This window comes from Eucyclogobius newberryi, unplaced genomic scaffold (genome assembly GCF_026437365.1).
Source record: "Eucyclogobius newberryi isolate DKJ021-1_F unplaced genomic scaffold, fEucNew1.0.hap1 SCAF_20, whole genome shotgun sequence".
Taxonomy (NCBI): Eukaryota; Metazoa; Chordata; class Actinopteri; order Gobiiformes; family Gobiidae; genus Eucyclogobius; species Eucyclogobius newberryi.
The window spans coordinates 29261283-29271063 of NW_027315835.1; positions in this window are offsets into that span (position 1 = coordinate 29261283).

Genomic DNA, 9781 nt, shown 5'->3' on the forward strand with positions numbered 1-9781 from the left:
GAATTGGTGACATTCTCAGTATTAATTTATATAATTCACAATTAGATTATTTCAGCACTTATTGTCTTGAGGACATTGGACAATGGAGAGCTGTCCTCCAGAACATGGACCCTTACCACAGGTGAGCTACAATGACGTGATAAAGATAAACTCAGGGCTTTCACCTGCTTTTACGTTGTCATGGTGATTGTTCAGGTTGTTATGGGAGGACATGTGATCCAACATGGCAACCCCGCAATGTTGGGCCAAAGGTGGACTGTACTGAAGTATGGGCTTTGACCCCGCCCTCAACAGTATTATTTACAGTATAGGGACGAAAAATGGCAAATGTGTTGTATCTTTTCAGGTTGATAACTGACACATGACCTGACACGTGACCTGACACGTGACCTGACACATGACCTGACACGTGACCTGACACGTGACCTGACACGTGACCTGACACGTGACCTGACACGTGACCTGACACGTGACCTGACAAGTGACCGGACTGACACGTGACCTGACACGTGACCTGACACGTGACCTGACACGTGACCTGACACGTGACCTGACACGTGACCGGACACGTGACCTGACACGTGACCTGACACGTGACCTGACACGTGACCTTCGGACACGTGACCTGACACGTGACCTGACACGTGACCTGACACACATGACCTGACACATGACCTGACACACATGACCTGACAAGTGACCTGACGACGTGACCTGACACGTGACCTGACACGTGACCTGACACGTGACCTGACACGTGACCTGACACATGACCTGACACACATGACCTGACACGTGACCGGACACGTGACCTGACACGTGACCTGACACGTGACCTGACACGTGACCTGACACGTGACCTGACACGTGACCTGACACACATGACCTGACACATGACCTGACACACATGACCATGACAAGTGACCTGACACGTGACCGGACACGTGACCTGACACGTGACTGACACGTGACCTGACACGTGACCTGACACGTGACCTGACACGTGACCTGACACGTGACCTGACACATGACCTGACACACATGACCTGACACGTGACCGGACACGTGACCTGACACGTGACCTGACACGTGACCTGACACGTGACCTGACACGTGACCTGACACATGACCTGACACACATGACCTGACAAGTGACCTGACACGTGACCGGACACGTGACCTGACACGTGACCTGACACGTGACCTGACACGTGACCTGACACACATGACCTGACACATGACCTGACACACATGACCTGACAAGTGACCTGACACGTGACCGGACACGTGACCTGACACGTGACCTGACACGTGACCTGACACGTGACCTGACACGTGACCTGACACATGACCTGACACACATGACTGACACATGACCTGACACACATGACCTGACACGTGACCTGACACGTGACCGGACACGTGACCTGACACGTGACCTGACACGTAACCTGACACGTGACCTGACACGTGACCTGACACGTGACCTGACACGTAACCTGACACGTGACCTGACACGTGACCTGACACGTGACCTGACACGTGACCGGACACGTGACCTGACACGTGACCTGACACATGACCTGACACATGACCTGACACATATGACCCTGACACGTGACCGGACACGTGACCTGACACGTGACCTGACACGTGACCTGACACGTGACCTGACACGTGACCTGACACGTGACCTGACACGTGACCTGACACACATGACCTGACAAGTGACCTGACACGTGACCTGACACGTGACCTGACACGTGACCTGACACACATGACCTGACACACATGACCTGACACGTGACCTGACACGTGACCTGACACGTGACCTGACACATGACCTGACACATGACCTGACACACATGACCTGACAAGTGACCTGACACGTGACCGGACACGTGACCTGACACGTGACCTGACACGTGACCTGACACGTGACCTGACACGTGACCGGACACGTGACCTGACACGTGACCTGACACGTGACCTGACACATGACCTGACACATGACCTGACACACGTGACCCGACACGTGACCCGACACGTGACCCGACACGTGACCCGACACGTGACCCGACACGTGACCCGACACGTGACCCGACACGTGACCTGACACGTGACCTGACGCACATGACCTGACACGTGACCTGACACGTGACCTGACACGTGACCTGACACGTGACCTGACACGTGACCTGACACGTGACCTGACACACATGACCTGACATGTGACCTGACACGTGACCTGACACGTGACCTGACACGTGACCTGACACGTGACCTGACACGTGACCTGACACGTGACCTGACACACATGACCTGACACGTGACCTGACACGTGACCTGACACGTGACCTGACACGTGACCTGACACGTGACCTGACACATGACCTGACACACATGACCTGACACGTGACCTGACACGTGACCTGACACGTGACCTGACACACATGACCTGACACATGACCTGACACGTGACCGGACACGTGACCGGACACGTGACCTGACACGTGACCTGACACGTGACCTGACACGTGACCTGACACGTGACCTGACACGTGACCTGACACACATGACCTGACACATGACCTGACACGTGACCGGACACGTGACCGGACACGTGACCTGACACGTGACCTGACACGTGACCTGACACGTGACCTGACACACATGACCTGACACGTGACCGGACACGTGACCTGACACGTGACCTGACACGTGACCTGACACGTGACCGGACACGTGACCGGACACGTGACCGGACACGTGACCTGACACGTGACCTGACACGTGACCTGACACGTGACCTGACACGTGACCTGACACGTGACCTGACACACATGACCTGATACGTGACCTGACACGTGACCTGACACGTGACCGGACACGTGACCTGACACGTGACCGGACACGTGACCTGACACGTGACCGGACACGTGACCTGACACGTGACCGGACACGTGACCTGACACGTGACCTGACACGTGACCGGACACGTGACCGGACACGTGACCTGACACGTGACCTGACACGTGACCTGACACGTGACCTGACACGTGACCGGACACGTGACCGGACACGTGACCGGACACGTGACCTGACACGTGACCTGACACGTGACCGGACACGTGACCTGACACACATGACCTGACACGTGACCTGACACGTGACCTGACACACATGACCTGACACGTGACCTGACACGTGACCTGACACGTGACCGGACACGTGACCTGACACGTGACCTGACACGTGACCTGACACGTGACCTGACACGTGACCGGACACGTGACCGGACACGTGACCTGACACGTGACCTGACACGTGACCGGACTCGTGACCTGTCACGTGACCTGACACGTGACCTGACACGTGACCTGACACGTGACCTGACACGTGACCTGACACGTGACCGGACACGTGACCGGACACGTGACCTGACACGTGACCTGACACGTGACCTGACACGTGACCTGACACGTGACCGGACACGTGACCGGACACGTGACCGGACACGTGACCTGACACGTGACCTGACACACATGACCTGACACGTTCATGGATCCACCTATCGCTTCAGTCACGTCCAGAGTCACTTTACCCTCCGATCAGAAGCAAACTCTCTAATGCTCTGCAGAGATGGCGTCCTGGCGTCTCATTCTGCAGCCGAGGACACATGTCTTTACACCAGGAGCATGTGAAGCCTTCATGGTGAAAACATAATTACATAGTTACAGCTGTAACATTGTTTTTGTACAGATTGTGATGGTTTGACTTTCTTTAGCCTTGTTTAGAGGAGCGTGTCATTCACCCTCATCACCTGCAGATGGAGCCATTTCCTCTTCCATTGGGAGTGCAGCTTTCACTGTCCAGTCTTGTGTCTTTACTGGACAAAACCCTCTTCCCAAAGTGGTTGTTCAAGTTATTTATGTTAAAGTTATTTATTTCTGTTTCCAGGTGCTATGTTCATGGTTGAGTAACAGTCCCAATTATGAAGAAATCACAAACTGGTAGCGTGGGTTTAAAGGCATGTTTAAGAAAGAGACGTTTAACCTTTAAACGTCTCTTTTTAAACCTTTAGCTTTGGATTTCATAAATGGAGCCGTCTCTTCAGGTGTGGGTTACTGTTTAATGACATAAATATGATACATTGTTCTTTTAAAAAAATCTTTTAACCTATAATATCTGAACATTTCTCAGTAATGCAAACTGTGCCTTGACATCTTACTGTTTCTCACAGGTCTGAAGATGACCAGAGCGAGAGGACGTCCAGGACGAGCGATGCCAGACGCAGAGATGCTGAGAGTGTCCAACACACTTCAAAGACCTTGTACAGAGGAAACAGTGTTTATGCCTCTTGTTGCCCAGCGTCATTTGGGCCGAACACTTTTGGATGAACTGTGATCGACAGAGACAGAGTCTTATAGATATGACCCAGTGAGGAGGGGTCAAAGGGCAAACCACCTAAATGTACAAAGCATTGTTTTTGTGTGTAAATGTTTGAACATTTTGTGAAAATCAAAATACAATTTTTTCTGCGACAAGTTGGCCACTGTCCAGGGTGTACCCCGCCTAAGGCCCGAAGTCACTGGGATAGGCTCCAGTCACCCGCGACCCCGAAAGGGAACAAGCGGTAGAAAATGGATGGATGGATGGAAAATACAATTTTCAATCTGTGTTTTATGAATTCTTGTTGGTAATTTTTTGAATTAATAACATTTTCATTGCAATGTTTTTTTTATGGTGATTATCATATTATTTACAATTTCACTCCATTTGTAACAATTATTAATGTGTTGAATATGAAACGCATTTCCCAAAGATGTAGATCCGGACAGAAGCCAGCAGGAGGCGCACCCACATGTCCCTCATGTTCATGAACAATGGACAGAGCCTCACTTTGACTCCTCAGAGATGATTTAAGATCATGTAACAAGAGGTCTCACTCCAGCATGTGTAAGAGTACCAGGGACACATCCTGAGACAAGAGTGAATAAAAACCATGAGGGAGGAGCCTGTGTGGAGACACTTCCTTAAGCAACTGGGAAGTTTCCAAAGGACAGTTTGTAGCTCTCATGACTAATTCTGTGAAGGAGTATGTACAGCAGTATGTACAGCAGTATGTACTGCAGTATGTACTGCAGTACATACTGCAGTATGTACAGCAGTATGTACTGCAGTATGCACTGCAGTATGTACTGCAGTATGTGCAGCAGTATGTGCAGCAGTATGTACTGCAGTATGTGCAGCAGTATGTGCAGCAGTATGTACTGCAGTATGTACAGCAGTATGTGCAGCAGTATGTACTGCAGTATGTACAGCAGTATGTGCAGCAGTATGTACTGCAGTATGTGCAGCAGTATGTACTGCAGTATGTGCAGCAGTATGTACAGCAGTATGTGCAGCAGTATGTACAGCAGTATGTACTGCAGTATGTACAGCAGTATGTACTGCAGTATGTGCAGCAGTATGTACAGCAGTATGTACAGCAGTATGTACTGCAGTATGTGCAGCAGTATGTACTGCAGTATGTACTGCAGTATGTGCAGCAGTATGTGCAGCAGTATGTACAGCAGTATGTGCAGCAGTATGTACTGCAGTATGCACTGCAGTATGTACTGCAGTATGTACTGCAGTATGTACAGCAGTATGTACAGCAGTATGTACTGCAGTATGCACTGCAGTATGTACAGCAGTATGTACAGCAGTATGTACTGCAGTATGCACTGCAGTATGTACTGCAGTATGTACTGCAGTATGTACAGCAGTATGTACAGCAGTATGTACTGCAGTATGCACTGCAGTATGTACTGCAGTATGTACTGCAGTATGTACAGCAGTATGTACAGCAGTATGTGCAGCAGTATGTGCAGCAGTATGTGCAGCAGTATGTGCAGCAGTATGTGCAGCAGTATGTACAGCAGTATGTACAGCAGTATGTACAGCAGTATGTGCAGCAGTATGTACAGCAGTATGTACTGCAGTATGTGCAGCAGTATGTGCAGCAGTATGTGCAGCAGTATGTACAGCAGTATGTGCAGCAGTATGTACTGCAGTATGTACAGCAGTATGTACAGCAGTATGTACTGCAGTATGTACAGCAGTATGTACAGCAGTATGTACTGCAGTATGTACAGCAGTATGTGCAGCAGTATGTGCAGCAGTATGTGCAGCAGTATGTACTGCAGTATGTGCAGCAGTATGTGCAGCAGTATGTGCAGCAGTATGTACAGCAGTATGTACAGCAGTATGTACAGCAGTATGTGCAGCAGTATGTACAGCAGTATGTACTGCAGTATGTACAGCAGTATGTGCAGCAGTATGTACAGCAGTATGTACAGCAGTATGTACTGCAGTATGTACTGCAGTATGTGCAGCAGTATGTGCAGCAGTATGTACAGCAGTATGTGCAGCAGTATGTACTGCAGTATGTACAGCAGTATGTACAGCAGTATGTACTGCAGTATGTACAGCAGTATGTACAGCAGTATGTACTGCAGTATGTACTGCAGTATGTGCAGCAGTATGTGCAGCAGTATGTACAGCAGTATGTGCAGCAGTATGTACAGCAGTATGTACAGCAGTATGTACAGCAGTATGTGCAGCAGTATGTACAGCAGTATGTGCAGCAGTATGTGCAGCAGTATGTACAGCAGTATGTACAGCAGTATGTACTGCAGTATGTACTGCAGTATGTACTGCAGTATGTACAGCAGTATGTGCAGCAGTATGTGCAGCAGTATGTGCAGCAGTATGTGCAGCAGTATGTACAGCAGTATGTGCAGCAGTATGTACTGCAGTATGTACAGCAGTATGTACAGCAGTATGTACTGCAGTATGTGCAGCAGTATGTGCAGCAGTATGTACAGCAGTATGTACTGCAGTATGTACTGCAGTATGTACAGCAGTATGTACAGCAGTATGTGCAGCAGTATGTACTGCAGTATGTACAGCAGTATGTACAGCAGTATGTACTGCAGTATGTGCAGCAGTATGTGCAGCAGTATGTACAGCAGTATGTACAGCAGTATGTACAGCAGTATGTACTGCAGTATGTACAGCAGTATGTACAGCAGTATGTACAGCAGTATGTACTGCAGTATGTACTGCAGTATGTACAGTATGTACTGCAGTAGTAAGACTGGACACATGGTGGAACTGCTCAGTTGTCTCACTTGTAAAAAGGTGGTGTTGATGGTGTTGAACACCACACGGGGCCGTGACCGTTACTACAGATAATACCAGACAGATATTTGCATCTCCTTCATAGTCTTTTGGTAGAGAGTAAGTCTGTCCCTCAGTACGCCCAGAGACACGCCGCCTACAGCGCTGCCTGAGGGCCCGCCTACAGCGCTGCCTGAGGGCCCGCCTACAGCGGTGTTTGAGGGCCCGCCTACAGCGCTGCCTGAGGGCCCGCCTACAGCGCTGTTTGAGGGCCCGGGTAGAGTCATTTATCCAGGAATCGGGCCTGGGCCTGGAGGACCAGGGCCTAAAAGGAGCAATAGTGTCAAGGATCCAGAGCAGGTGGAATAAAAGGCCCTCGGGAAGAACATTCTCCTCAAGGACAGAAAACTCTGTGTCCATAAAAGCAAGAGCAAAGTCCAAAACTGTTGATTAAGTTATTATACGGCTGGGGCAGGGGGCTGGGACAGGTGGCTGTGGCAGGGAGCTGGGGCTGGGGCAGGGGGCTGGGGCAGGGAGCTGTGGCAGGGAGCTGGGGCTGGGGCAGGGGGCTGGGGCAGGGAGCTGGGACAGGTGTTCTGGGGCAGGTGGCTGGGGCAGGGGGCTGGGGCAGGGGCAGGTGGCTGGGGCAGGTGTTCTGGGGCAGGTGGCTGGGGCAGGTGGTGATGACTGGTGATGCGGACATTACTTCGATGGGAGATGGTGTAGCAGATATTTCACCATGTGACACAGTGAGTCTAAAGTGTGTGATTCAACTGACACTGATACAAACAGAAATGTAAAACTACAAACTAAATCAATCCAAAATATAGTCAAAACAACTCAAATTCAGATGAATGTTGTAAATTTGGCCGATGTTCAGTCTTAGTGTAAATCTGTTCTCAGACAAACAGACCTGTTCAGTGCAGTTTGACCTAGACCAGGAAAAAACATTTGTTCAAATGAAGTTAGTTAAAAACAGTGTTTAATGTAAAATATGTAGAGAATATATGAGTTTAGTTTGAACAGTCATAGTTTGAACAGTCATAGTTTGAACAGTCATAGTTTGAACAGTCATAGTTTGAACAGTCATAGTTTGAACAGTCATAGTTTGAACTGTCATAGTTTGAACTGTCATAGTTTGAACAGTCATAGTTTGAACAGTCATAGTTTGAACAGTCATAGTTTGTATTGTTGAGTTAAACAAAAGCTCGTCTGAACCACATTCTAACTCAATATTGTGTCAAATGTTTTAATAAATCAGTTTTTCTCATGATTTGGTTCTCCACATGATAAGTTTAAACGTGTTTAGCAAAAATAACCACAATATTGTAAGTGAAACTTAATTTCATGTAAATACTAGAATTTCTACCTCAATTTTGATACATTGATCATTAACTAAGGCACAAATTAGAACCTGAACTGTGAACAAAAGCTGTTTTATTTGAGTTTGAGGAAATGGGCCGTGTCTTCACAGTTAAAAAATACTCCAACGTAGAGAGAGTGAGTGAAAGTGGTCTGGACTCTGTGGAGGAGGCTCATGGTACTTTCAAAGACGCTGTAAAACGTCCAGGTAAACCCTGATTCTGGACGAGACCGGACCCGAGACCTGGGACTGGACTGAGTTAAAATGAAATGAAAGATCGGGTTTGTGACAGTCTAAGGCCCAGGATTTATCCTTGTGTCCAAATATAGATTTACGAATGAGAATTTCTCTGAATATCTCTGTATGCAACTGCTATTAAAATACACGTCCCGCTTCGTAACAGTAACATTGACCCGTCAGACTCTCTGCTCAAGACCTGTGTTTAGTGACTGAATCTGTCGGGATGATCAGGATAACTCTGGCATTGACTCATAAATGTTGCTCTTCTGTTTCCATCAGACAGAGACAGATATCTGAAAGCTGTGTTTGGGTCCAGAGTGATTTCTATATAATATTGTAAGAGGTCCTGTCTGGAGCTGGGGCTGAAGCTCTGGCGACAGCTGTAGAGCTGCTCCAGTCCTCTTGGTCCCAGTGGTAAGATATAATAATGATCAGATTCAACAATTCTCTTTCTGTAGGAATAAAATTATCTCAGGTTTTTAAAGACTCAAAGACTCGTCACCCTGGAATGTGTGTGTGTGAGTGTGTCTGTATGTGTGTGTGTGTGTGTGTGTGTGTGTGTGTGTGTGTGTGTGTGTGTGAGAGAGTGTGTGTGTCTGTGTGTGTGTGTGTGTGTGTGTGAGAGTGTGTGTGTCTGTGTGTGTGTGTGTGTGTGTGTGTGTGTGTGTGTGTGTGTGTGTGAGAGTGTGTGTGTCTGTGTGTGTGTGTGTGTGTGTGTGTGAGAGTGTGTGTGTCTGTGTGTGTGTGTGTGTGTGTGTGAGAGTGTGTGTGTCTGTGTGTGTGTGTGTGTGTGTGTGTGTGTGTGAGAGTGTGTGTGTCTGTGTGTGTGTGTGTGTGTGTGTGTGTGTGATCTACAGTCATGGGACCTGTTCTGTCCTTGGTTCTCTCAGAGCTTGTTCCAAATGACATGAGCAGAGCAGATGTGGCCCATCAATCAGTGAGTGAACCACCCGGCTCGCTGATGCCTTCCCCAGGCCTCGCACCGGGCCTCGCACCGGGCCGGTCCCACAC